Source organism: Ceratotherium simum, chromosome 22 (assembly GCF_057802395.1).
Source record: "Ceratotherium simum simum isolate JZ-2026a chromosome 22, ASM5780239v1, whole genome shotgun sequence".
Taxonomy (NCBI): domain Eukaryota; kingdom Metazoa; phylum Chordata; class Mammalia; order Perissodactyla; family Rhinocerotidae; genus Ceratotherium; species Ceratotherium simum.
The window spans coordinates 34,558,293-34,583,753 of NC_141921.1; the positions used below are offsets into that span (position 1 = coordinate 34,558,293).

Here is a 25,461-nt window from a genome sequence, read left to right on the forward strand (position 1 = left end):
TAGAGGGGGGTAAGGGGGCAGACCCCCCAAGAGAGAAGTAATTGCTGTGAGCCAAGGTCTCAGTTTCTATGTGTCTGAAATGGGGAGACCGCTGTACTACCTCCCCCTGCCTGGGTGAGGCAAACTATGGAGCCCTGTCCCCAGACCTGTCATTTCCCAGGGGAAGATGGAGCTAACTGAGCCCTGGCCCAGGGCCCAGGCAGAACAGCTCCTGACAGCCTTCTGAAGAATCTCTGCCGCCCTATCCTTGTGCCCTTGGCCGTCCCTCCTCCCTTGTGCCCCCACTGCATCCGTTCCCTGCAGTCCCTTCAAACAGAAAACTCCATAGAAAACCTTGAGTCTCTGGGGGCCTCCCTGGGTGCAGGGGGTGGAGGGGATAATCCCTCCCTCTTTGGGGGGCAGAGGGGGCATTCTGGGAGGGGTGGGTGAGTTCTGGGGGCAGGGCCAGTGTCCCCCGTCTCCTGACACATCTTTACTTGGGGCAGTAGAGACAGCTTCCTGTGGGGTGGAACACTGGACTGTGAGCTCTGGGTGAGTTGGGTGCAGAGGAGGGGCTCAGAGTGTTTGTTGGGTGACTGTGTGACCAGCCTTAGGACTCAGAGGCCAGTTCCCCCTGGAAAGGTTGCTGAGTGAGGGAACATGGGCCTGATGAATTTTCCAGAAGAGAATGGGGTATCTCCATTCCTGCCCCTTTGCCCCTCCTCCTCACTGGGGGCAATGGGCGGCTCCTGGGAGAGGACGATGAGAGTGGGCAATAGAGGGCTGTTAGAGCCTCGGTTCTTTCCTTCACTCAGTCATTTGCCGGAAGAGCAGAGCTTCTGACGACAGTGGGGACTCTGGCAGCTGGCATGTATTGAGCATTTACTGTGTGCCAGGCCTGGGCCGAGCCCTTCAGGTGCGTTAACTCACTCGGTCACTGCAAGGGCCCTGGGCGTGTGTGTGAATTAGTCCCATTTTACAGATGAGAAATTCGAGGTGCAGTGAGGGCAGGGACTTGCCCACAGGGCAGACCATTTTGACCCTGGATTCCAAGTCCTTGACCCGGCCCGCTGTGAGCGCCCCCTTCGTGATGACGGGGGACAGACCCACCGACAGAGCCCCATGGCTCTAGGGGGGATGGAAGAGGGTGTCGCCCCCAGAAGAGGCTCTGCAGCCCTTTACGCCCCTGCTCTGGGGTGGAGAGTCGGTCTCGTCCTACCCGGTCCCGCCGGCACTCGCAGAGGCACCGCAGAGGCCCCGCCCGGCCCCCTCATCCCCCCCACCGCCCCCCACCCCCCCCCACCGCCCCCCAGTTCCCCACCTCCCCTCCCCTCCCCGCCGCCCCAGTCCCCAGCTCGGAAAGTCCAGCGAAGCCCCCGCCCCGGCCCGAGGGCGGCGCGAACAAGCGGCCCTTTCTGCGCGCGCTGCCCCCCGCAGCTGGACCGCAGCCCGCGGGGGCGCGGACAATCCCGGGGCTTGTGGCCGGGGGCGGGGCGGCCCGCGTTGCCAAGGTGACCCGGGCGCGGGGAAGGCGGCTCCGCTCGGCGGGCGGCGGCGGCGGCGGCACCATGAGCGGCCGGAAGCGCAGCTTCACCTTCGGGGCCTACGGCGGGTAGGTGCGCGCGCGGGGGCCCGTGTGCGCGCGCCCGCCTGGCTCCCGCGAGGCGGTTTGGGTGGTTCAGTGGTTGTGAATTTGTGCTGTGTGTGAGGTGAGCGGTTTGATGTCAGTGCGTAGCAGCAGTGTTGGTAAGTCTGTGTCTGTGTGTGTATTTGTATTCCTGTGTGTTCCGGTTGCGTGTCCGTGTGCACGTGTCAGGATGTGAATGCGCGGGTGGGCATTTCTGTGTTTGTGCCTAAGTGCCTGACAGTGTATGTAGATGACTGGTGTGTGGACAGGCAGGCTGGGCCTGTGTGTGTGCGCTCTTGGGTGCATGGTAGTGGGGTGGGGGGAGGCAGGTCAGGGGGAGGCCCTGCAGGGGCCCCCACTTGGCCTCTGAAGCTGCTGGGCCCCTGCAGTGAGTCTTCAGAAGAAGGGAACCTAGAAGCCATTAGCAGGTCCCTGCCACCCCCTGCCCGGGCACCTGGGCTGGCCCTGTGTCATGCCGCTTGGCTCTCAGGAACCGGCTCCTCCCAGGACTGCTGGCAGCCTGGGCCTGGAGACGTGTGCGGGGAGGTCAGAGGGGTGACTGGCCCATCTTGGGGTAACTGTCCTTCCTGACCCCAAATACCCATGTCAAAGGGGAGCTGGGGGGATTCTTGCCTTAGGCAGATATTTGGCAAATTGGAAGGAAGACTGGGTAGACAGACTGGGGCTGGAGCCCCTTCCCTGACTGGCCAAGTAGTTGCATAACCTCCACCGGGCCCTGCCTCGCTATGGTCAGAGGGACACAGCACCCATCTTTGGGGTGCGGAGTAATTGGGGTTCGCGTATGTAACACTGCTGGTGTAGAATAGGCGTGGGGATTGTGTCCAAGGCGCCTCCTCTGTCTGGACGCCCAACCTCCAAGAGGACCCCGGCAGAGGGGCTGGGTGGGCTGGGAGACCAGAGGGCTGCCCTCCCTATCTGGGGCCCTGCTAGTCATCAGGCGATAAGAGGAGCCTGGGTTGAGCCCTGAGATTCCTGGTCAGCTGACCCGGAGAGGCAGCCCAGGAAGCGGGGCTGTGTTCTGTTGTGTGACCTTGGGCAAGTCCTGGTCTCTCTGGCCTCACCTTCCTCATCTGCGGAATCTACACTAGCTGATCCCTGGGAGACCTCAGCTCTGCCTCCCAGCAGACACGCCCTAGCTGGCGAAGTCCGGTTTGGGGCACCTTCCCCATCCTCCTCTGGCCTCTAGGGGGCAGGCAAGGGTTGTTTGTTGTCCCAATAGCCATTCAGCCCCTCGGCCCCCAGCTGGGCAGGAGGGTGGAGCCCTCTCCAGCCCTCCGCAACCCCAAGGTGCCCTCAGAGGGCACTGGGGGAGAATCTGGGAGCGGGCACTGCCCACACAGTCTCCCTGAGGCAGGACCTGGAGGGATTTGTGGGGAGACAAAGCCTGGAGGTAGCCCCTGAACTCCGGGGGCTTGCGGTCTTCCTCTGGCTCTGCTCTGGGAGCGGGGTATGTGTGTTGGGAGTAGGGGAGGGGAGGAGGCTCCTCGTGGATCTCCTGCCCCGAGATTCCCAGGCATTGGTCCCCTGGGTGGATACGAGTGGGCTCTGGGATGGAGGCAGGCCGCTAGAGAAGCGAGGCGGGGGAGCTGTTTTTCCTGCCCACCACAACCCGTAAACACGCAGCACACCCCTCAATCCTGTCTGGAAACACTCTAAGCTGGCCCCAGAAACACCCCTACCTCCTTGTTCTGACCCCAGACTGCTGTAGTCACTGTCCTTCTCCACCTGTTCCAAGACCTCCCACGCTGACCCCCACCCCTGCTGCCACCCCATAGCCTGGTCCTGGCCCCTCTACTTTCCTATCCCCCTGTCCCAGTCCTCCTTCTTTGTCTTACTCCTTCACCCCACGCCTTCCCATGTCCCTAATCTGACGTTAGGGCCCCTGCAGCCCACGGGGGACGGTGACAGTGCATCAGGCCCCTTGGGAACACTACTTCTCCAGGCCCCTCCAGCAGAGCGGCGGGTGGTGACAGGGTTGGCCTGATAGGCTGGGCCAGGCTGGGTCAGAAGGGGCTGCCCTCTTACCTGCCGCCCCTCTTGCTGTGTTTCAGGGTAGACAAGTCCTTCACCCCTCGCCGGAGTGTGTGGTGAGTACCGGGGCTCTCAGGAGGGGCTGGGCTGCTTGGCTGAACCTTGAGGACACTCTCAAACCATTACCACCCCCTGTAATGCCAGACCAGACCCGCCAGCCTGCCAACCGTCCTCTCCAGGTGAGGGAGTGAGGGTCTGCCCCGATGTATTCTCCCCTACAGTTCTTTTTTTTTTGGAAAGATTAGCCCTGCGCTAACATCTGTTGCCAATCCTCCTCTCTTGTTTCTTTTTTCTCCCCAAAGCCCCAGTACATAGTTGTGTATCATAGTGGTAGCGTTGCAGCTCTTCTCTGTGGGCCGCTGCCTCAGCATGGCTTGATAAGCGATGAGTATGTCCGCGCCCAGGACCCGAACTGGTGAACCCCGGGTCGCTGAAGTGGAACACGTAAACTTAACCACTGCACCACCGGGCCAGCCCCTCCCCCACAGTTCTTTCTAGAGCTCCCCTTGGAGTCAGGCAAATCTGGTTAAATCTCACCTCTGCCACTGGCTGTGTGACCTTCAGCAATTCACTAACCTCTCTGAACCTCAGTGTTCTCATCTGTGAAATGGGGATTAAAATGCCTATTTAACAGAGTGTGAAGTTATAAACAAACAAACAAAACAGGCCCTGGCATATTGTATGCCCTCCCTGAAAGTGTTTTCTTCCTTTTTCTCTGATCTATTCCTTCCCACCTCCGGGTGGCTTCTGGCTGGGTGGGGGGGTGCCCTTAGCCTTTTCGCTGACCCCCCAGCCCCCTAGTCCCACTCCACACATAGCCTTCAGAACCCCTCCTCCAGCCCGTTCCCTGTCTGAGGCTGCCCTCTCCCTGGAGGAGGAGGAGGGAGGCAGCGGCGTCTGCAGCTTCCCCAACACCGAGTGCGGCGGGTGGAGGTGCAGCCTCGCCTCGGGCCTCACAGCACCCCCGACGCCCCAGCAGGTGGGCACCTCCCGCTTCTCTGGCACCGGCGTCACCTGGGCCCAGCTGGCTGCTCCTGCTGCCACTTCACCTCCAGCAGGAGAGCCTCCAGCGGCTCTGGCTTCTGCTTCCTGCCCTGCTGAGGGCTTCCTGAGTCCCCAGGCCCTGCGGCGCTCCCCCGCCAGCTGCTGGATGAATCCTGTCTGGCACCATTGCCCTACCTGCTGCCAGAGCCCCCCTAGGAAGCCACACCTGGGGCGGGAGGCACAGGGGGTGCCCAGGCTGGGCTCCAGAGCCTGCCCTTTTATTATCCTTTGATTTTCTCTCTGCACCCTGGGGCCAGTTACTCTCCCTCTCTGGGCTTTATCTCCCGCCGCTGTGCCCAGTCAGTTTGAGCCTCTACTATGTGCAAGAGTGTATGCTAAGCCCAGAGCAGGAATAGGGTGAGGGGAGATAGAGATGGAGGTGAGGAAGACACCGTCCTTTCCTTCAAAGAGTTCAGTGACAATATCCCAACAGCTGCCACTTGCCAGGCATCTGCTGTGCCCCAAGTACTGTTGGGTGCTTGAACTGCATCATCCCACATAATCTTTGCCACATCCCTGGCCTAGGACTATTATCTCTAATTACAGATGAGAGCAGTGATGCACAGAGAGGGAAAGTGACTTGCCCAAGGTCACACAACTAGTCAGCCGCAGAGTTGGGATTTGAATCTTGATCTTCCAGACTCTGTACAGAGCCCAGAGTCTCACCCACTCTGTCCCGGGTCCTCCAGGCCACAGGGCAGGTCTGAGTGAGGGATGCACTGCAGGGAAGACTTGAAGATGGAGGGGTGACCCAGAAAACCCACTCTAGGGAGCCCTGAAACAAGAGTCAGAGGGGTCTGGGCTGATAGTAGCTAACTGGCTATGTGACTTTGGTCCAGTCCCTTCCCTTCTCTGGGCCTCAGTTGATACACCTATAAAATAAGAGTGTGGAATCTCCAGGACATGCCCATTACCCACAATGCCTTGCCCCTCACCCTCCTGGCTGGAGCTGCTGTCCAAGGTGCTAACCCCTAGGCCCTCCCTTCCTACCCCAGAAGCCAATTGCCTAGCCCTAACCTGTGCCTGGCATATAGTTAGAGCTCTGTAAATGGGGGTCATTTTGACTATTAGTCATGATTTACTGGCATTCAAGGCCTGTCCCCACCTCCCTTTCCAGCCTGGGACTCACTTCGCCCATGCCCTGCATTTTCTTTCTTTTTTTTTTTGGTGAGGAAGATCAGCCCTGAGCTAACATCTGTGCCAATCCTCCTCTTTTTGCTGAGGAAGACCGGCCCTGAGCTAACATCTATTGCCAATCCTCCTCCTGTTTTTTTTTCCCTTTTTCTCCCCAAAGCCCCAGTAGATAGTTGTATGTCATAGTTGCACATCCTCCTAGTTGCTGTATGTGGGACGCTGCCTCAGCATGGCCGGACAAACGGTGCGTCGGTGCGTGCCTGGGATCTGAACCCGGGCCGCCAGTAGCAGAGCGCATGCACTTAACTGCTAAGCCACGGGGCCGGCCCCCCTGCCCTGCATTTCTGATCAATGGGAATGTGGCCCCTGTGAGCACCACCTCCATGCTTTTGCTCACGTTGTCCCCTCCCCTTGACACGCCCTCCCCTCCCATTTCCACAGGCCCTCCCCACACCCCCAGCCCACCTTTGTCACTGTGTGTTGAGTATTTTCTTTCCTGGTTCCCGACCCCCCATCTTTCTCTCCTTAGAACGCCTCCCCGCCCATTCCTGGGGTAGTGCCAAGAGCACAGCCTTCAGAGTCTGACACACATGGGTTATCTGCCTCTGCCACACTTGGGCAGGTCACTCCCCTCTCTGAGCCCCACTTGATGCTCAATAAGTATTTGGTGACCTAGATCTTTCAGTGAGTTGACCGTGTCCACATAACACTGCAGTGTGAGGCAGGCCCTGAGGTCCTTGAAAACAGGGGTTGCTTGAGTTACTTTTGACTTAGGCTCACTTTCCAGGATGAGTCTCATAAGAGCCGGGCTGTGCTCTTCTCATCTGTGTCTTCCACATGGTCTTGGACAGCTACCCGAATCCAGTAAATGCCTAATGGACGTTCATGGAATTGAACTGAATGTGTCCAGAGAGTGGAAGAGGTGAAACTTTGTCAAGTAAGCTAGGAGGGCTTCCTGGAGGAGGTATGGCTTTCCCCAGCCCTTTTGAAAAAGGAGTAAAAGGTTGGGGCTTGGATCAGGGGAGCAGTGAGGCTTGGTGGAGGCCAGATGTGATCATGGCTGGATTCCCCTCCCCGCTGCCCCTCATCGGCAGGTTATTGGTGGTGGAGGAGCTCAGAACAAGTGTGCACGTGTCAGAGGAATGAGGCCCAAGGGAGGATGAGGAGCCACTGGGACAGTGAGTGACTCTGGTTCTGCAGCCCTAATGGGGGCTGGACATTTAAGGGGGATTCAAATGGTGTGGGGAGGAAGGAGGTGGAGTGGGCCAGGTGGGGGAATGGCTAGGTGGAGTTGTGCAGGGAAAGGAGGGTTCTGGAAATACCCTGGGAAGAGGAGAGTCAACTTTGACCTCAAAGCTGCGAGCCTGGGAGGAGGAGGCAGGACCCAGCAAAGATGAAGTGCCAGCCGTGTGCTGACCGTTTTACTATGTGGTCTCAATAAGTCGTGATGACAGTCCTGCAAGTTGGCCTAATGTCCCCATTTTAGAGGCCAAAACAACACGAGAAGGGTGAAGGCTCTGGCCAAAGTCACAGAGCTGGCGAGGGCTGGATTTGAATCCAGCTTTTTCTCCTGCCAATGAAGGGACCTTGGCCAGAGAGGAGGAAGCCACAGGAATGAGGGAAATCCTGGTTATGGGGTGAGGGAGGAGGGGGAGAATGAGATGACCCCGCATATCTCCAAGACGGGGCACCGCCCAGCCCCAGGTGTCCCACCCGGAGGGCCCATCTGAGAGATGGGTCACTGAGAGATCTCCCCTTGACAGTAATGGTCCCAGTTGCTCCCATATAGGAAACATTTCCTGGGGCCTGGGCCCTGGGCTGAGCATTTCACCTGAATCATTTCATTCCATCCTTACACCAGCTTTACAAAGTAGAGACTATTACCATCCGTCCCCCATTTTACAGGTGAGGAAACTGAGGCTCAGGGTGGGGACGTGGCTGGCCCAGGGGCACGCAGTCAGTGTGTGGTGAACCGAGACTGGCAGCGTGGTCAGCCTGAGCCCCTACCTTTAGCCCTCGTTCTCCTGGATGCTGCCTGTGCCGAGGCGGGGCTTGGGTGGGCGGCCCCTATCCTCCGGTGGCTCGTCTCTGAAATCACTGAGCCAGAGGCCCTGGGGGCTGTGTGCTGCTGCAGGAAGCACGAGGCTGGCCTCATTAGTGGCTCTGAAATGCCAGGCAGGCGCAGCCCGCTGGGCCGCCTCGTCTATTATGCATCTGGTGGGCAGGCCCCCGGCGGACAGCTGGCAGAGCACAGGACGGGGGAGCCAGCAGCTGCTTTCTGGGCCCACACCTGCCACCATGCCTCTGGGCAGGGATCCCCTGAAGCGAATGCCAAGGCAGCTCCTGCCTCATGCCCCTGGTCCAGTGGGTGAGGGGGTCTCCCTGGGGACAGGGGCCTGGATGCTGGTCCCCAGATCATTAGTCTGCCTGTCCCGGCAGCCACTTCTGAGAGAGGCTGGGAGCTTGATGCAGCCGGGCGTCATCTGGGACTAGGGTGGGCAGAGGCAGGCTGAAATCGAATCTTAGGTGCAGAGGCTTCTGGCTGCACAGAACCTCAGAGTGATAGTCATGGTCATTTATTCGCCATTCATTCATTCAGCCACAAGTAACTACTGAGCACCTACTGTATGCCAGGCACGGTTCTAAGGAAAATGAGACAGGCCCAGTCCCTACTCTGAGAGCTGGGTTTGGCTGGTACTTCATCTCTTTGAGCTTCGATTTTCTCATCTGTAAAATGGAGAGTAGGGGGAAAGCCTGGTGGCATAGTGGTTAAGTTCGTGCACTCTGCTTCAGCAGCTGGGGGTTTGTGGGTTTGGATCCCGGGCACGGACCTACACACCACTCATCAAACCATGCTGTGGCAGCGTCCCACATACAAAATAGAGGACGATTGGCACAGATGTTAGCTCAGGGCCAATCTTCCTCAGCAAAAAGAGGAAGATTGGCACAAATGTTAGTACAGTGGCTAATCTTTCTCAAGCAAAAAGAGGAAGATTGGCAACAGATGTTAGCACAGGGCCAATCTTCCTCGGCAAAAAAAAAAAAAGAAAGAAAAAAAAGTGACGTAGGGGAGACAGTCTATAAATAGACAAGAAAACAAGTATGATGGTTGCCTTGAATTTTAAAGCAAGTGTACCTTCTAACAAGAGCTCTTCTTACCTGGAGCTTCCTGTGTGCTGGGCTGTGTTCCAAAGCGCTTTCCATATATTGATGGATTTAATCCTCACAACCACCCCATGAGACAGGTACTGCTATTATCCCCGGTTTAGGGCTGAGGAAACTGAGGCGTAGAGGGTGTAAGTGACCTGTTCAGGATCTCTTGGCAAAGCTGCGATTTGAACCTAAGCAGCCAGGCTCCAGTTTGCACATCGCCCTGTGCTGTAGGGCTGGAGGATGAAGGAGAAAGAAAGTCATGGAAGGCCTTTCTGAGGAGGTGGCATTAGAGCCAAAACCTGAAGAATGAGAGAGCCTGGAAAGGGGTCAGTCCTGACAGAGGGAACAGCAGGTGCAAAGGCCCTGAGGCAGGAATGAGCTTAGTGTGTCCTGGGAACAGTGAGGAGGCCAGCGTGGCTGGAGGGATGAGGGAGAGTGAGGTCTGGGGTGTGTTTGGAGAGAGGGAAGGGGCCAGACTGAGCAGGGTCTTGCGGGCAGGGTAGGAATTTGTTTACAGTGTCAGTGCCTGACATATAGGACCACTGGGTCTCAGGCTCCTGGCTTTGTAAAATCTTAGAATCAGAGAATTTGGGCCTCCTAGCATCTTTGGAGATGGACGAGACCTTTGAGGTATCCCCTATGGCCTCCCACTTAGCAAGAAACCCCTGCTTTGGTTCACGACCTCTTTGAATATTGGGAGAAGACTTTGGGGGCCTCCTGAGAAAAATGCACCTTTATTTTCAGCGACTTCACGGACCTCGTGAAGCCCACCATCCCTGATTGAGACCATTATGACCTCTTAGCAGCTCCTTGGCTAGCCCTTCCTTGCTCACTGCTAGTGATAGGAGGCTCACTACCCTTGAAAGAGCCCAGTCCATTGCTGGACGGTTCAGGTGGATATCAAAAGTTCTTCCTTCCCTAGAACCCGCTGCGCGAGCCGAGACGCACCCTCTGGCTCTCCCTCCTCCACAGTGGCCCCTCAGTGAGAGAAGGATGGGGATCATGTCTCGCCAAGTCTGCTCTCTCTGGTCTCAAGAGTCACTGCTCCTAGCCCTCCCTCCTTTTCGTCTTCTATTCAGCTTGGCTCCTGCAGGCCTTGAAGCCCCTTCAGATGGCTCTCTCTCTATCTTCCCTTGGAGCCAGGAGATGTCCCCTTCTGGGGAAGGCCACCTCCTTGTGGGGGGGCACTTCTGGGAGAGACCCCAGACCAGAGAGACGCCCTCTTCCGGGAAAGAGCCCCTCTGGCTTAAGGAGACAAGAGAAGATTCCCTCCGGATGGGTTTGGTCCTGGGACCGCCTGGGACACTCTGTGTGATCTTGGGAAGCGAGGCCCCCTCTCCGGGCAGTTCCCCAGGCCCACCTTTGGCACAGTGAAGAGGGAAAGATAGTCTTTAAGGATTCTGGAAGCCCCAAGGTTCCCAGTGTGGTTGGCACTGCCTGCCTCTATGTCCCACGATGCTCACACTCGGGGCCCTCTCTCTGGGTGGTGCATAGAAAGATTTGGCTTCTGTTTTCAGGCAGACCTGAGTTCAAATACCAAGTTCAACTTTTCTTACTTGCTGTGTGGCCTTGCCCAAGCCACTTTGGCTCTCTGAACCTCAGATTGTCCATAACAATGAGAAGTGTATTGTACCCCACGGGGGTCTTAGCATGAAATAAGTCCAGTGTATGCACTCAGTGGATGTTTTCCCTCTCTCTGAGCATTTGCATTTTGAGAGAAAAGAGTCATTAAACCAAAAAGAGACTCATTAAAGTTCTAGTAGGAGGGTTTTAGGCACTATTGAGGTGGTTTGGTTGAGAAGCAGTGGTTAAGAAAGGACTTTTCTAGGGCTGGCCCCGCGGCTTAGCGGTTAGGTGCGCGCGCTCCGCTACTGGCGGCCCAGGTTTGGATCCCAGGCGCGCACCAACGCACCGCTTCTCCCACCATGCTGAGGCCGCGTCCCACATACAGCAACTAGAAGGCTGTGCAGCTGTGACATACAACTATCTACTGGGGCTTTGGGGAAAAAAAAAGGAGGAGGATTGGCAATAGATGTTGGCTCAGAGCCGGTCTTCCTCAGCAAAAAGAGGAGGATTAGCATGGATGTTAGCTCAGGGCTGATCTTCCTCACAAAAAAATAAATAAGTAAATAAAACAGTAAAAAAACAAACAAACAAAAAAGCATGCGATTATATTGCCTTTAAAAAAAAAGAAAGAAAGGACTTTTCTAATATCCCCAAATCCCGTAAAGGCTTTCCTCAGCCTGGGTCTTCCCCAAGACAGTCATTCATTCATTCAGCAAATTAACTCAATAAATATGTAGTGTGGGGACGCCCTCTGAGGGCCAACCAAACCCTGTGCCGGACGCTGGGGACACGGCGATGGAGATGCTAGACGAGGCCACTCCCCGCGTGGAGTTCACAGTCCAGAGGGGGAAAGAGGAAAGAGGTGGCTCTAATGGGGGTGATAAGTGTGAATGAGGAAGATGTTCTGAGAGCTCAGAGGACTCCTCTGCCACACCTGGGAATCAGGGGAGGCTTCTTGGAGGAGGTGACCCAGAAGCTGAACAAGTTGGAGTGGGCCAAGTGGCAGTGTGTCTGTGTGTGGTGGGGCACGGAGGGCCAGTGCCAACAGAATGTTCCAAAAAGAGAGAGGAGAAAAGCATGTGGTGGCATGTGCTGGGCACAGGATAGAACCGGACCTAGCAGGTGAAAGCAGGAGAGGCAGCCGCCGGGTCAGGTCCCTGCAAGCCCTGTTGGGATTTCCTGTGGGTGCCCCAGAGGGTCTGAACCCTAAGCCACCATGAGGTGCAGGCCTGCCAGGGCCCCCATGTCTCACTCTCCTCCCCGTCCCTGGAACCACCCTGTGCCGTGCTGTTGGTCCAGGGCCGTGTACAGTGTGGATTAACCTCTCTGCGTCTCAGTTTCCTTGCCTGTAACATGGAGAAAATAAAAGCACCTACCTCGAAGGTTGCTGTGGGGATTAAATGAGATAATGTGTGCCGAGGTCAAAAACCAGGGCCTGGCACAGAGCGATGCCAGCAATCGCGGTTACTGCCACGTCATCCTTCTGTGCCGGCGCTGCAGAGGGGCAGAATGGCTCAGTGTGTGGACTCTGCCCTCTGGAAGCTCACCGCCTGCCGGGAGGTGACACCTGCCCACGTGTGACCTTGCTCCCCGGCCACGGGCACTGACCTTGACACTGGCCCTGAGAACGCTGGCTTTGCAGCCAGACAGGCCTGAGCCGAGTCCTGGCTGGGTGACCGTGGGCAGCGCCTCCCCTTGCTGAGCCGTGGTTTCTTCCTTTGTGCAGTTGGGGTGTGAGTAGTCCCCAACTCAGCGTGAGCGAGAGGAGTGAGGAGGTGCTTCTAAAGGGCTGGCCCAGCCTAACAGTGCAGCCATTTTGTGCCCTGTGCTATGGGAGGGAAGAAACGTTTTGGGCCCAAGTGACCTGGAGAGACATGGCTCTTGCTCTCTGAGGCTCATTTTCCTAACTATAAAATGGGAAGTTTGGCTGTGAAACACTCTGATGTGCTGGGGTTCTAGTGGAGTCAGATAATCCCTAATCTTGACCTGATCTGACTGTTTGCTGTGTGACCTGGGGCTAGAGACTTTGCCTCTCTAAGCCTTAGTCTCCACACCTGTAAACAGGGACAATATTCACCTCTCAGGATTCTTTCAAGGCTTCTGTTAGCCATTTGTTCATTCAAAAAATATTTATTGACTCCCTACCATGTGCCAGGTAGTGTCTAAGAATTGGAGATACAGCAGCGAATCTGACGGACATGGTGTCTGGCCTCATGCAGGTTATCTTCCAGTGTGGGAGACAGATGCAAAATGAGCTAAAAGACAAATAAGGTGATTTCTGATGGTTGATGGGTAGTGAGTGACAGGGTGGGTGGGAAGGGGCCTGCCTTTGCTAAGGGTACCAGGGAGGGTCTCGAGGCCTGAGTGGGAAGGAGCTGGCTGTGGGAATGGTAGTCCAGACAGAGGGCAGAGTACATGTAAAGGCCCTGAGGCAGGAACCAGATCCTTCCCCCACCCCAAATCTGGAACATTCCAGATCATCTCTTGGCAGCAGGTGGAAGGTGGCTGAGCAAGCAGAGGGGTTGGAGGCCCACCTTCTCTCAGATCGAGAACTGCTGCTCATGAGGCTGGCCTGGGGGAGGGTGTGGGCCTGTGGGCAGGCAGGCAAGACCAGGCTTGGGTTGGGCCTCAGGTGAGGTGGGATGTGCAGGCAGAAGGCCGGGCCCCACTGCCCAGAAGTGTTCTGGGGTCTGGCACAGAGACCCTGGGCCTGACTATTTTAGGAGAAGTTTAGAGGAGAGGAGCAAGGGAACTTATGCCTGCCTTCTCTCTCACCCCAGCCAGCCTGGGCCTCGGCACCGGCCACAGAATGCCTCGGCCTTCCCCAGATCTGGCCTGCCCACACGGCCAGAGGTTCTTTGAGATGACCCCCAATACATGCACACAACACATACACACACACATACACACACACAGGTTCCCTACTCACACTCATAGACTTGACTCTCGTCCAGACGGCCTCTTCGTGAACATAGAGTTAGGTACGTACACATTCACTTGTGCACACATCATAATTGGGTGTCACCTGTGTGCCAGGCCCCCAAACAGATCCAGTCCTTACCTGACAAAGCTAGAAAGAGAGAGACTGATAGTGATCTACAAATCACGCCAGGACACGGGTAAACCAAACTGATAAATCTGTGATGGCCCAGGACAGGCTTCTAGAAAAGCTGGTCAGAGTAAGGGCAGCCTGACCCAGGCTGGGGAGGGGGCTCCAGCAAGACTGTAGAGTGTAGCCCGTGAGGTGGGATGGGGAGGATGGGGGAGTGTAACAGGTAGAGGGGACAGTGTGTGCAAAGGCCTGGAGGTGGGGCAGACACGCAGGGCCTCGTGGGCCACGTGAGGCGGTGGCGTCTCGATCCTGCGTGCGGTGGTGGGAAGCCACGGGGGGCTTTTAGGCAGGTGGATGACGTGATAGGTACAAACACGCTCACATACAAACCCACGCACGCCCCAGACACGAGCACCTTCTCTCCCACCCACATCTCACGTTCCTGCCGGGCCTCCCATCCACACCCTCCCCCCAGAGTCACACACAACCTCCCGCACTGCCAGGCAGAGCTGTAGAGAACCCAGGGCTGGCTACCAGATAAGTGTGAGACATCTGTCCCGCCTGCTGGCTGATTCTCTGGGACAGAGCCCTCTGATCCAGCCAGGATGGACCTGTGTTCCCTCCACATCTGCACAGACATGCACATGCCCCATGCACACACGTGCAGGATCACAGCCCTCCCCTGCACGTGGAAGGTGGCTCCTAGCTTAGGGAGGGCTTTCCTATGCCTTATCTCATTGAATTCCCTCAGTAGCCCTGCAGGAAAGAATTAGCAACACCATTTTGCAGCTGAGGACACTGAGGCTCAGAGAGGTGTGGTGACCTGCTGCAGGCCACACAGCTGGAGTTTGGCATAGCTGGGATTTGAACTCAGGCCCATCTGGTTTCTAGGTCTGTTCACTGGCCCACCCAGACTCAGGCACACACAGCTGTGCTCGTCACCTTTCCAGGCTCTCACTGAGAAGGTGGCTAGTGACCTTCCACCCCAGTCTTCCAGAAACAGATTGATCAGCAGGGAAAGTTAGAGCCCCAGTGCGTGCCCACCTGCCTGGTGACTCTGCAGCCTCAGGGGGCAGTGGCAGTGGTGGGGCAGGGCACCTGCCAGCCTGCTGGTCTGGGGCAGCTCAGGGCACAGAGCTGAAGCCGGGAGCAGAGCCTGCGTGTGCATTTGCACATGAGGTAGACAGCCCTGTCCCCGCATAGGCTAGCCCTGGCTGGCCTGGCTCCCAGGATGTGACAGCTGAGGTCCCAGGGCACAGCCCTGTGACCACTTCTCTCCCTGACCCCCAGAGCAGGTTGCCTAAAGCCTAATGTAGGGGAAAGAGTGTGGGCCTCAGAGTCAGCCAGGACTGGGTGACAGCCCAGCTCTGTCACTCCTGGCTGGGGCATTTCGGCCGTGGTGTTCCACCTCCCTCGGTGTCAGCTTCTCCTCCGTGGAATAAGGATGATGAATATCTCCTTCTCGAGATGACTAGGATGGTCAAGGAGTCAGGTCCTCAGAGAGCTGACTGAGAGTAAGTGCTCAGTTTTTCAAAATCTTTCATTTCTTTTTTTCTGATTACAAAAATAATAAGTGCTCATTGTAAAAATCTAAACAATGCAGAAAAATACATCCTGTAGAAGGCAGAAGTTCCTAGGGGTCCATCTTCCCAGAGATAACTCATGTGAACTTTTGCGTGTAGTTTTTTTTTCTTTGTTATGAAGTTTGTGTTGTACGTTATTGTTTGTCAGTCAACATATAAATGCCTCCCTCCACCCTTTGTTTTGCACGTAATTTTTAATTTTTACAAGTGAGATTTTTGCTGTGCAATTTGGTTTTTTCATTTAAAATATGCCTCAAACCCCTTTTCCATCAGGACTAGAAACCTCCTTGTCATCACTGCAGGGTTCCCCGTGGTCTGCATGTGCCTTGATGTACGTAGCCAGCCTCCTTTGAGTGGACGTTGGGGTGGCTTCCAGAATGTATCTGTTGCAAACCCTGCTGCAATGACTGGCCTTTGTTTATATATTTTTGTGCATTTATATAAGTATTTCTGGAGACTAAATGCCTAGAAATGGAGTTGCGGGGCCAAGGAATATGCACCTTTTCATCTTTAATAGGAGGGGCCGAACCACCCCGTAGAGAAGTAGTAGCCGTCTGTGTGCCCCCAGCAGACCCGGGACAATAATGGGAATTTGTCTACCACCTCTGCCCTCAGCCACAGGGACCCTCTGCCCTCAGCCACAGGGACCCTAGCGTCATCAAGAGGCGGAGACTCCAAACGTGGGAGATGCCTGGGAGGTCGTCCAGCCAAGCCCCATTCTCCCTTATCCTCCCATTCCCACACCTTCCCATCTCTGTCCCTCAGGCTCTGCCCGCCTTGGCCTGACGGGAGCTCAGTACCTTGTACAGCTGGCGGTTTTACCCTTGGCCGGCTCTATTGATCACACTGTTTCTTATGCTGTACTCTAGCCTGCCTTCTCACGACTTTCACCAAGGAGTCGTGCCTCAGTCTTCAGCAGCCTGCAGAGGAAGGAAAGAAGGAAGGAAGGAAGGAAGAGAGAAGGGAAGGCCAGGCAATGCTCAGGGTTCCTGTTTACATACTTGACAATGTAGAGTTCCTGTTTACATACTTGACAATGTATGAACTCATTTAATCCTTATGACAACCCTCGGAGGCAGGCACTGTGTTATCCCCATTTTAGAGATGAGGAGACTGAGGCTCAGAGAGGTTAAGTAACTTGCCCAAGGTCACACAGCTGTTCAGTGGCAGAACTAGGATACACACTCAAGCACTGTGGCTCCAGAGCCCACACCTCTGATGTTGTACTGCTTCTCCAGGCAGGAGCCCATAATTTATTGAACACCTACTATATACTCAGCTCTAGACTAGTCAGATTGTACATATAATATCTAATGTATTCTACAGAACAGCTCTGCAAAGTAGGTATTATTATCCCATTTTGCAGATGAGGAAATTGAGGCTCAGAGAAGAGAAGCAACTTGGAGGAGTCTAAGGTCCCCTCCACAGCCCCTGCTGGGCAGAGGAAGCCCTCCAGGGTTCCAGTTTCAACCAGTTCTGGGTGGACTCGGCTTCCATTTCTCATCCTCCCATTCACCCTCCTGTAGCATGTTGGAGCCGGACCTCAGCATCGTCTAATCTGAGTCCCAGTTTTCCGTGGAAACTGCTTAGAGAGGTCGTGGTGACTTAATCCTGTGCACACAGTGATGTAGAGGCAGAGCCCGGGCTTCTCTTTGTCACATTTGGTTAGGAGACGATGACTTTGTCCCTCTCTGAGTGAGTTTCACCCAAGCCTAGCAGGCACTTCTGCTCCCAGCCTGGCCTGGGGCCCATGAGGCGGCAAACTCACCCACTAGAGAGGGAGAGGGATGGATTAAACAAGGCCTGAGCACTGGAGGGTTCAGTGTCTGGGCGGTGGGGCCCAACGAGCGCCGGGAACAGCTAGAGAACAGTCCAGCGGGTGTCACTGGGGCTTTGCTTTGAGGCAGGGGAGGCCTGGCTCACCCCGCTCTGATGCCAACGCCCAGCGTCATTGTCTGGCCCAGAGCGGGCGTCAGGATGTGCGTGCTGAATGAGTGAGCGAGCACAGGAATGAAGGGCACATGGAGGAGTGGGTGGATGATGGAGTGAGCGAGTGGAGAGGAATGCATGCACTTCAGAGAAGGGAGACCCCCCCGCACCCCCCAGGCTGCAGAGGCGGGGAAGGACAATGAGGCGTAAGACCATGTGTGGGCATCGGTCCCCAGCCGGTGGGGGCCGGGAAGGTCCTTGCGCGTGGGCTCTGGCGCACCGTTTCCCCGGGCGCTAAGGGTGGGCACCATGTGCCAGGCCCGGCAGTGGGAGTTGTCGCGCACCGATGGGGGCGAGGAGAGGAGCAGCTGGGTTTGAGCTTCGGGTGTGGTGTCTTGGGCAGGTCACCAGCTCTGTCCCGGCTTCGTTCAGTTTTCTTCCATGTGGAGTGGAGATCACATTCCCTGCCGTAGGCTCCTGGTGAGGCTGCCCTCAACAGGGTCTCCAGCGAAGGAAGGCAGTGTGTAAACTGTAAGGTGCCAGGTGGGGTAAGCAGGTGTTGTTATTGGCTGAGCAGGAAGAGGCTGCATGGCTAGGTCATCTCAGTGTCACTCCTCCCCCTGTCCCGGTCACAGGGAGGAGTCAGTGCCTGGGGAGGTGGGCAGGGTCAGGCTGTGGCCACAGCAGGGCTGGGCACCTGGGCAGGGGAGGCGCTGGCAGGTAGGCAGCAGGCAGACAGGAGGCCTGGTCCCCAGGTGCCGTGCCCCCGGGGTGGGGGCTGGTTCCGTGACCTCTCTGGGCTGCCAATCTGTTGTTTGCTCAGGAGGCCGCTGCCTGGCCCAGCTCCGGGATCCGGGTGTCTCGGCGCTCAGCCAGTGCAGGGTGAGGGTGGGGGCCCCGTGTGCCACCTTCCTGCTCACCCCTCTGCCCAGCCTGGAGCCTGCGGCCCTCTCCTCCCACCCCCAAGGGGACCTGCCATCTCTACCACTTGTTGGCTGTGAGACCCCTGGCCCATCTTGCAACCTCTCTGAGCCTCCGCTTTCTTATCTCTGAAATGGGGTGAAGATCAGAGCAGCCCTCAGTCAGGGCTGTTGCTGTAAGGATTACAGGACACCACAGCACTTGGCTTCCCCCGCCCCATGCCCCCTCTTCAGTCCTGGCGGAGCTCAAAGGTGCCAGGGGAAAGGAGAGCCGGGAGCCGCCATGCCGGCCCCCCATCCCCCACCCTGTTCCTCCCTGTGGGCCTCAGGAGGAGGGGGCCAGGCTCCCCAAGTCTAGCTTCACAAACTCGCTCACCAGGGCACCCCTGACCACCTTCCCTGGCACCTTGGCAGGGCCAGGGGGCAAACGGGGGGCAGTGCCGGATGGTTGAGCTCCAGAGACAATGGGCCTCTGTGGCCCCCGGGGGAGGGGGCAGTGCCAGGGTGGCCTCCAGTCTCTGGTTTCAGGAGATTAGAGTCCCCTCAGACCTGATACCATGGCTGGGAGACACAGGCAGCCCCCAAACCCCACTGAGAGGGGCCTTTCTCAGGGGGATAAGGGTCCACAGGAGCAGCCCCCTGCACCTCTTCTCACTTTGAGGTCTGTGCCCCCTCCCCCCACATGAACCACCAGGTTGGGAGACCAGTTGGTCTCATGGAGACCAGGAAGACTCAAGGGACCCTGACCTCTGGTAACCTGCTGTGGGCTGGCCTGGACCCCTCAGGGCCCTGCCCTGGGCTAGCCCCCCACGAATCCCTCATGGCCCTGTGCTCACGAGCCTGAGCCCCTCCTCTGTCTCTCTACCACCCAAGCCTGGTTTCCCAACTTGTGTGTGTGCCGTCCGGCCCCTGTGCTGCCCCTGTCCAGCTCCCCTGCTCCCCGGCACAGGCTTCCTGCCTTGCTAGTCATGTGTCACCTACTCTGGCCACCAGAGTTTCACCTGTTTATTTATTTATTTATTTTTTTTAAGATTTTATTTATTTTTTGCCCCCAAAGCCCCAGTAGATAGTTGTATGTCACAGCTGCACATCCTTCTAGTTGCTGTATGTGGGACTCGGCCTCAGGCTGGACAGAGAGGTGGTGCCTCGATGCGCACCCGGGATCCGAACCCGGGCCGCCAGCATCGCAGCGCGCGCACTTAACCACCAAGCCACAGGGCCGGCCTCACCTGTTTAAATTGAATTTTAAAGCATGAATAGTTCACCAGGCAGAAAAGAAGGAAAAGGAAACCCTCGGCAGAGGGAACAGGCTGTGCAGATGCTCAGTGGCATGAAACAGGGTGGCTTGTTTAGAAAACTGCCTGCAGCCCCACCAGGCTAGGACAGGGCGGCTAGGGCAGGACAGGAGGGGAGTGTGTGTGGAGGCAAGGCTGGGAGTCAGCAGGGGCCAGACCCACCTGGGACCTCCATCCAGGGCAGCTACCTCTGGACGGCCACAGGACCAAGTCCTCCTCACAGGACAGGCCAGCCACCCCTCTGGTGCCCTGAAAGTGTGGGCTTCCCTGGGAGAGTGGCTAATAGTAATAATAATAATAGTAATAATAATAATAGCAAACAGTTCTACCATACTTACTCTACTCCCCTGCTCACAGCAACCTCTTGAGGTGGGTATATTATCTCTCATTTTGCAGACAAGAGAAAAACACAAGACCCTCCCACCAACTCTCCAGCTGGTTAACAGGTGCCTGGGAAGCAACCCAGGGAGGCATCTGGTCCCCTGTCCTTGGTCTTCCCCACCTCCTCCGCCATGCTGGGGTCTGACCTGCAGGTTTGCAGAGCGTGGAACCCCACCGAGACGCCCCCCACCCCCGTGTGGCATCTGGACCCTGGACTGGTGGAAGGCCTGGGTTCTAGTCCCCAGTCTGCTCCTGCCTTGCTGCTATGATCTCGAGGTGGTGGTTTAACTTCTCCAAGCCTCAGTTTACCCTTCTTGGAGTTGGGGATCCTAGCAACTGCCTTATTTCCTGCTCCAGTTCCTGTGAGACTCCCAGGAGGGAGCAGAGAAAGAGAGCTTTTGAAAAGTACAAAGAGCTGCGCTCACGACAGTGTGATTATTATTGTTACCTTGATGTGGGGATAAGGGAGGGGGAGGAGGTGCAGTGACAGTTGCCAAGAAACCTGGGAGCCTTGGCAGCAGCTTCCGCCCAGCCCCTCCCACTCAGGAGCTGGGCCACCGGGCCCTCCCCCCACACCCCTGCCACACCCTTTCCCTGGAAGAGATGGGTGCTCCAGGAGGGAGGGGAGCCGGAGCCAGCTGGCCAGTGGCCATGTACCCACAGGGCCTGAAGGTGACCCTGGCGTGTGCCTGGCCCAGACTCCAGGCTGGCTCCTGCTTTCTCTGTGACCTTGGGCAAGTTACCTCCTCTCTGGCTGCTGCCTTTTCCTGTAACCAGGTGTCCTGAACCTGTAGGCACGTGTCCAGGCAGACAGGGCAGGATTGGAGCTGGACCTAGGGAAGGTGCTTGGTGGTAGCTGCAGGAGCCAGGGGCTGCGATGGGGAGGCCACTGGGGGCCGAGGCTAGGTGACAGGACTGAGGGCTGGGTTGAGACCTGATGTGATGTGTGTAATAGAAAAACCCTGGGCTGGGGTTAATCCTCGCACTGCCCTTTCCCTAGTGTGACCTTGGGCTTGTCACTTAACCTCTCTGAGCCTCAGTTTTCTTATCTGGAACAAAAGTTGATAATAGTCCAGCCTCAAAAAGCTGCTGTGGTGATCGAATGAGACAAGGCTGTGTAAACTGTAGAGTGCGGTGCAGACCTGACTATGGTCATGGCAGGAGGAAGGGAAGAGAGGGGAGTGTTCCCCCCGGCATGCTCCAGGCACGTCCCAGTTGCCGCATGTGCAGGAAGATTGCGAAGTGTTTTAAGCTGAGCCAGGCCATAGGGTCAGGAAGGTTTCCAGAGAAGTGGGGAGGGGGCAGAGACTTGGGGGACCCCATGTGAATGGAATGGTGGAGACCAGGAGAAGACAAGGTGGGATAGGAGAGAGAGGGGAGGGACAGAGAGGTTCAAGTGCATGGCGAGGGAGGAAAAGGACCAAGCTGGGGAGGTCTGCAGAGGTGGGCCCGAAACGGGGGGGAAGAGATGGTGAGTGGTGAGCAAGCTGAGAGGAGAAGGAGGAGGCATCAGAGGAGGACAGAGGGTGGGAGGGAGGCGAGAGGCGGAGTTTATTCATTTCTTCAAAAGTATTCATTGAGCAACTACTACTGACTAAGAGGCCGTGTAGTGTAATTTAGGGTCCTGCATCTAGACCCGCATGGGCGGGGTTCAAGTCCTCTGCATTTCACTTACTGTCAGCGTGACCTTGGACCCGTCGCTTAGCCTTTCTGTGTCGTAGTTCCCTCCTCTGAAAGATGAGGATTAAATGAGTTAATACAAGTGAAGCAGTTAGAGCAGAACCTGCCCACGGTATGTCCTGTATCAGCGTTGGCTGCTGTCGCTGTTGTTACTATTATTATTATTACCTCTCCTAGGTGACGTGCCGGGTCCACGGCGCTGGCCGCCCATGCTATGAAGTTCAGATCTTGGGCTCTGGAGTGACAAACCTGGGTTCAAATGCTGGCTCTGCCTCGTTAACTGTGTGACCTTGGGCAAGTTAAGGTACCTTTCCGAGCCTCCGTTTCCTCGTGTGAAAAGCAGCAGTTTTTGAGCACCTGCCTCATTGGGGAGCTGTGAGGATTAAGTAAAATCAGGCAAAGCAGAGGTGGCTTGTGGCTTTTGTCATGACTGTCCTTGTCTCTTCAGGGCTGGGATGGATGGGGGCAGGCAGGGCCCAGAGCCTCCGATCTCCTGCTCTGTCCTCTTCCTGGATCCCCTCCCTTCCCCTGCCCTTTAGCCTCAGCAGTGACCTTTTCGGTGGAGGAGTCACCTGGGCGTGGGGAGCTGGGCATTGCCTGTGAGGGGTGGACTCTGGCCAGCCAGGAACTGGAGAGCTGGGGGCCTCGGGGCGGGGTCCCGGATGGAATCAGAGCCCCCTTGGCTGGAGAGACCTCCCCAGTCCTGTGCCAACATGAGCAGTCCTGAGTGAGATGAACCCCTGGACATGGGGAAACTGAGGCTGACAGGGTTCTAGAAGGGGAGTGTGTTAGGGAGCTGCTGCCAAGCTGACCTGCCGCGGCCACTGTCTGAGCCTAGGGGCGTGAACGGGGGCAGACAGGACAGCACCGAATAGCTCAATGATGGGCGACAACCTCCACTCGGCCACCAGGGCCACACCAAGACCATGATCCCCACCATCCAGGGACCCAGCTTCACCTGGGCTTTAACCCCAAGACTCCCTGGCCCCTGGGCAGCCTCTGCTCTCCATCCCACTGGCACTGGCCCTGCCTGATCAAGGGCATGGGCTGTAAATTCTGGCTCTGTCACCCACTTGTGGGGGAAGTGGCTTCACTTCTCTGAGCTTCAGTTTCTCCATCTGTAAAAATGGGGATAAATAATGCCAACCTCCCAGCACTGTAGTGAGGGTGTGATATGCTTGACATAGTTCCAGGCACACAGTAGGTCTCAACAAAGAGTCCCCATGGCAGCCTCAATGGAATTTGCCTAGACCATGTCTATGGGCCTCTCTCTACCCCCTCGTCTCCAGTCTCTCCCCACATCAGTGCACCTGACAATCCAGGGACCTGTGCTTAGGCCATTCCCTTGCTCACAAACCTTCAGTGCCTCCCTACTGCTAACTTTCATTCATTCATTCAACCATTCATCCATTCATTCAACCATTCAACCATTCATCCATTCAACAAACACTTAATGAGACTCTAACTTGGGGAGCCAGAGTTTACCATGAATGAATGAATACCGAAGAATTCAGTGAGTGAATACCTACTAGCTGCCCGTGCTCTGTGATGAATTTTTTTAGAAACAGGCTGAGAGGGGTGTGTCACTGACTCAAGGTCACACAGCACGTAAGTGCCTGGGAGTATCTCCCCCACACTGATGCCATGGGCTTGAAATGCCACTGCCACCATATCTATCCTTCTGGGTCATGCACTGGCCAGAGCAGGCCCACCTTAAGAGGCCAGCACCCCTGGGAGGTGGAGAGGCATCTGGTGCCTGCAGTGGGCTGTGGACGGTTCCTCTGGGCTCTTTCTCCTCCTGGAGGAGCTGAGCCGAGGGAAGTCAGCAGGGGACTCAGAGCTTCCTCACAGTCTCCTTCCAGGGCCAGGTTTGCACAGGCCCTTCCTCTCTTGGGGTGTGGCAGTCCCAGCTCTGCCTGACTCAGGCCCTCTGTGGGCCACTGAGGATCATCTGGTGGCCTGAATGACTCACCCTCTCGGGACCAGCCTCCGTCGATGGGATCAACCAGGGTGGTAGTGCAGCCACGTCAGGGCGGCCCAAAGCAGCAGGCAGAGCCAGGCCTGCTCACCCGGGCTGGGGCTCCCTGGGTCCCAGGAACCACTGGGCGCTTCCTCTCCCTGATCCCAGAGGTGGCCTCCTTGGCAGGCTTTCTAGGGTGACAGGAGCTGACTTCACCCTCGCCAGACCTGATTTCTTTCCTCAGGGAGGGGCTTGGGTGTGGGCAAAGAGTCTGGGTCTGGAGTCATTCAAGCCTCGCTCAGATGCTGGCCCTGCTGCTAACCTCTGCATGCCTCTGGGTCCTCATCTGTAAAGCGGGACTACAGCTTGGTGAGGAGTCCGTGCCCCCAGGCCTGGAAAGAGGGGCTCGGCACACGGCCTGGCACCTAGTGGGCCCAAGGAGTGTCGTTATTGTTACTGTCGTTTGTAACAGCAGTAGCCCAGGTGCCTCTCAGCCTTAAGGCTGCTGTCTCCCTGATTCTCAGGGAGGGGTCCATAGAGGCTGGGGCTCCCTGCTTAGTTCAGGGGTCAGGGCTCAGCCCTTTACAACAACCCTCACTATCCCCTGCCTCGGTCTACCCAGCTTCAGAATGGGCTGTGGACACCTCTTATCTGGAGTATGCGTTAGGGAGGCCTAATGGAGAGCTTGGGGGGAGAGCCTGTCCACATCTCTGATCTCTGGGGAAGGAGAGCCTGTTTGGCAGCCCTACTCAGAAAGCCCCTCCTCTCCCTTCTCCCGGGGAACCCAGAACCCCCTCCTCCATGAAATCCGTCCCCCCTCACATCCCCCAACTCTGAGAGTGATCCTCCTCCCAGAGTTCACAAATCTCCCAACTTGGGGCTCTCTCTGACCTCAGACTCTTTTTCTCTTCTAGGAGGAGTGATGGGCAGAACCAGCGCTTCCCTCAGGCACTAGACCTAACACGAGTGGACTTCGTTCCCTCCCATACTGCTTCACTCTACCCTAAGGTGAATGCCCCTGTTCCCACTGCCCCTGGTCTGGAGCCCCCCCCCCAGGGCTGAGAGATACCTAAGAATGACTACTGGGCAGAGGTAAAATGTTCAGGTAGATGCTGCTTGGGATTTAGCCCCCTAAAGGGATACCGTTCCTCACCCCTGGGTGGGCCTGGTGCAGTCTCAGAGGTGGAACCAGGGTCTGTAGCACTGTTGGTGGGGGGAGCAAAACAGGTGGAAATATACTGGCCAACCAGCTCTTCTTCATTGTCTTCATTATCAGCATCACCATCAGTTTCCTCATCTGTAGATCGAGTATACCCCACTTCACAGGGCTATTGTGAAGCTTAAATGAAAAAGTGCCAACGAAGCATTCCATGCACAATATCTGGCACAGAGCACGAGCCTGATAAATGAGGCTATTATTGTCATTATCATCAAAATCAGGTGTTTGCCCAGCATCTGATTTGTGTGGGACTTTGTGCTGGGCGCCGATAGAGCCAGAAATCAATCTGACACAGACCCTGCCCTTAAGGAGCCGTAGTCCAGTCAAGAGATAAATAGATAAACAACTTATACAGAGTGTCAAATACCAGTAATAACCATGAACATTCATGGAGACTTACTGTGTGCCAGGTGGGTACTTACTTCTTTACGTGCAGTATGTCATTTCATCCTCAAACTCTAAGTACTCTGTGATAGCTGCTCCTTTTAGTCCCTTTTTGCAGATGAGAAAATCGAGGCTCAGAGACGTTAAGTAATTTGCTCAAAGACACACAGGTAGGATGCCATGGGGCCAGCACCAGAACTCCGGCTGTTTGACCAGAGTGCCTAGTCTTGTGGCCTCTAATGCAGAGGGTTGTAAGCCCTCGCTTTTGCAGCACACTTGACAGTTTCTAAAGCACGTCCACAGACATCATGCCTCTTGGTCCTTTCATCAAACCTCGGGTGGTAGACATTCTCCAGATGAGGATCCAGATGCTCAGAGAGGTGAAGTGACCTTTTCCCAAGGTCACAGAGGCAGGATCTGCCAAGCTGCTCTCCCAGCGCTTTGGCCTGGAACAAGGGCCGTGTACTTCTCCTAGGCCAGGAGGACAGGTGGCCAAGGAATGG

At 56.4% G+C, this 25,461-nt stretch overlaps 1 protein-coding gene across 3 annotated transcripts in view; it reads left to right on the forward strand.

Moving 5' to 3' along the window:
* The first annotated feature begins 3,683 nt into the window (after window positions 1-3,683).
* RAP1GAP (RAP1 GTPase activating protein) overlaps window positions 3,684-25,461 on the forward strand; it is a 49,610-nt gene continuing 27,832 nt past the window's right edge. For all 3 annotated transcript variants that reach the window (XR_015555838.1, XR_015555839.1, XM_087446630.1), the window contains exons 1-2: window positions 3,684-3,714; window positions 24,270-24,363. The gene's annotated coding sequence lies outside the window, so the exon portion shown is untranslated. The remainder of the gene's footprint in view (window positions 3,715-24,269; window positions 24,364-25,461) is intronic.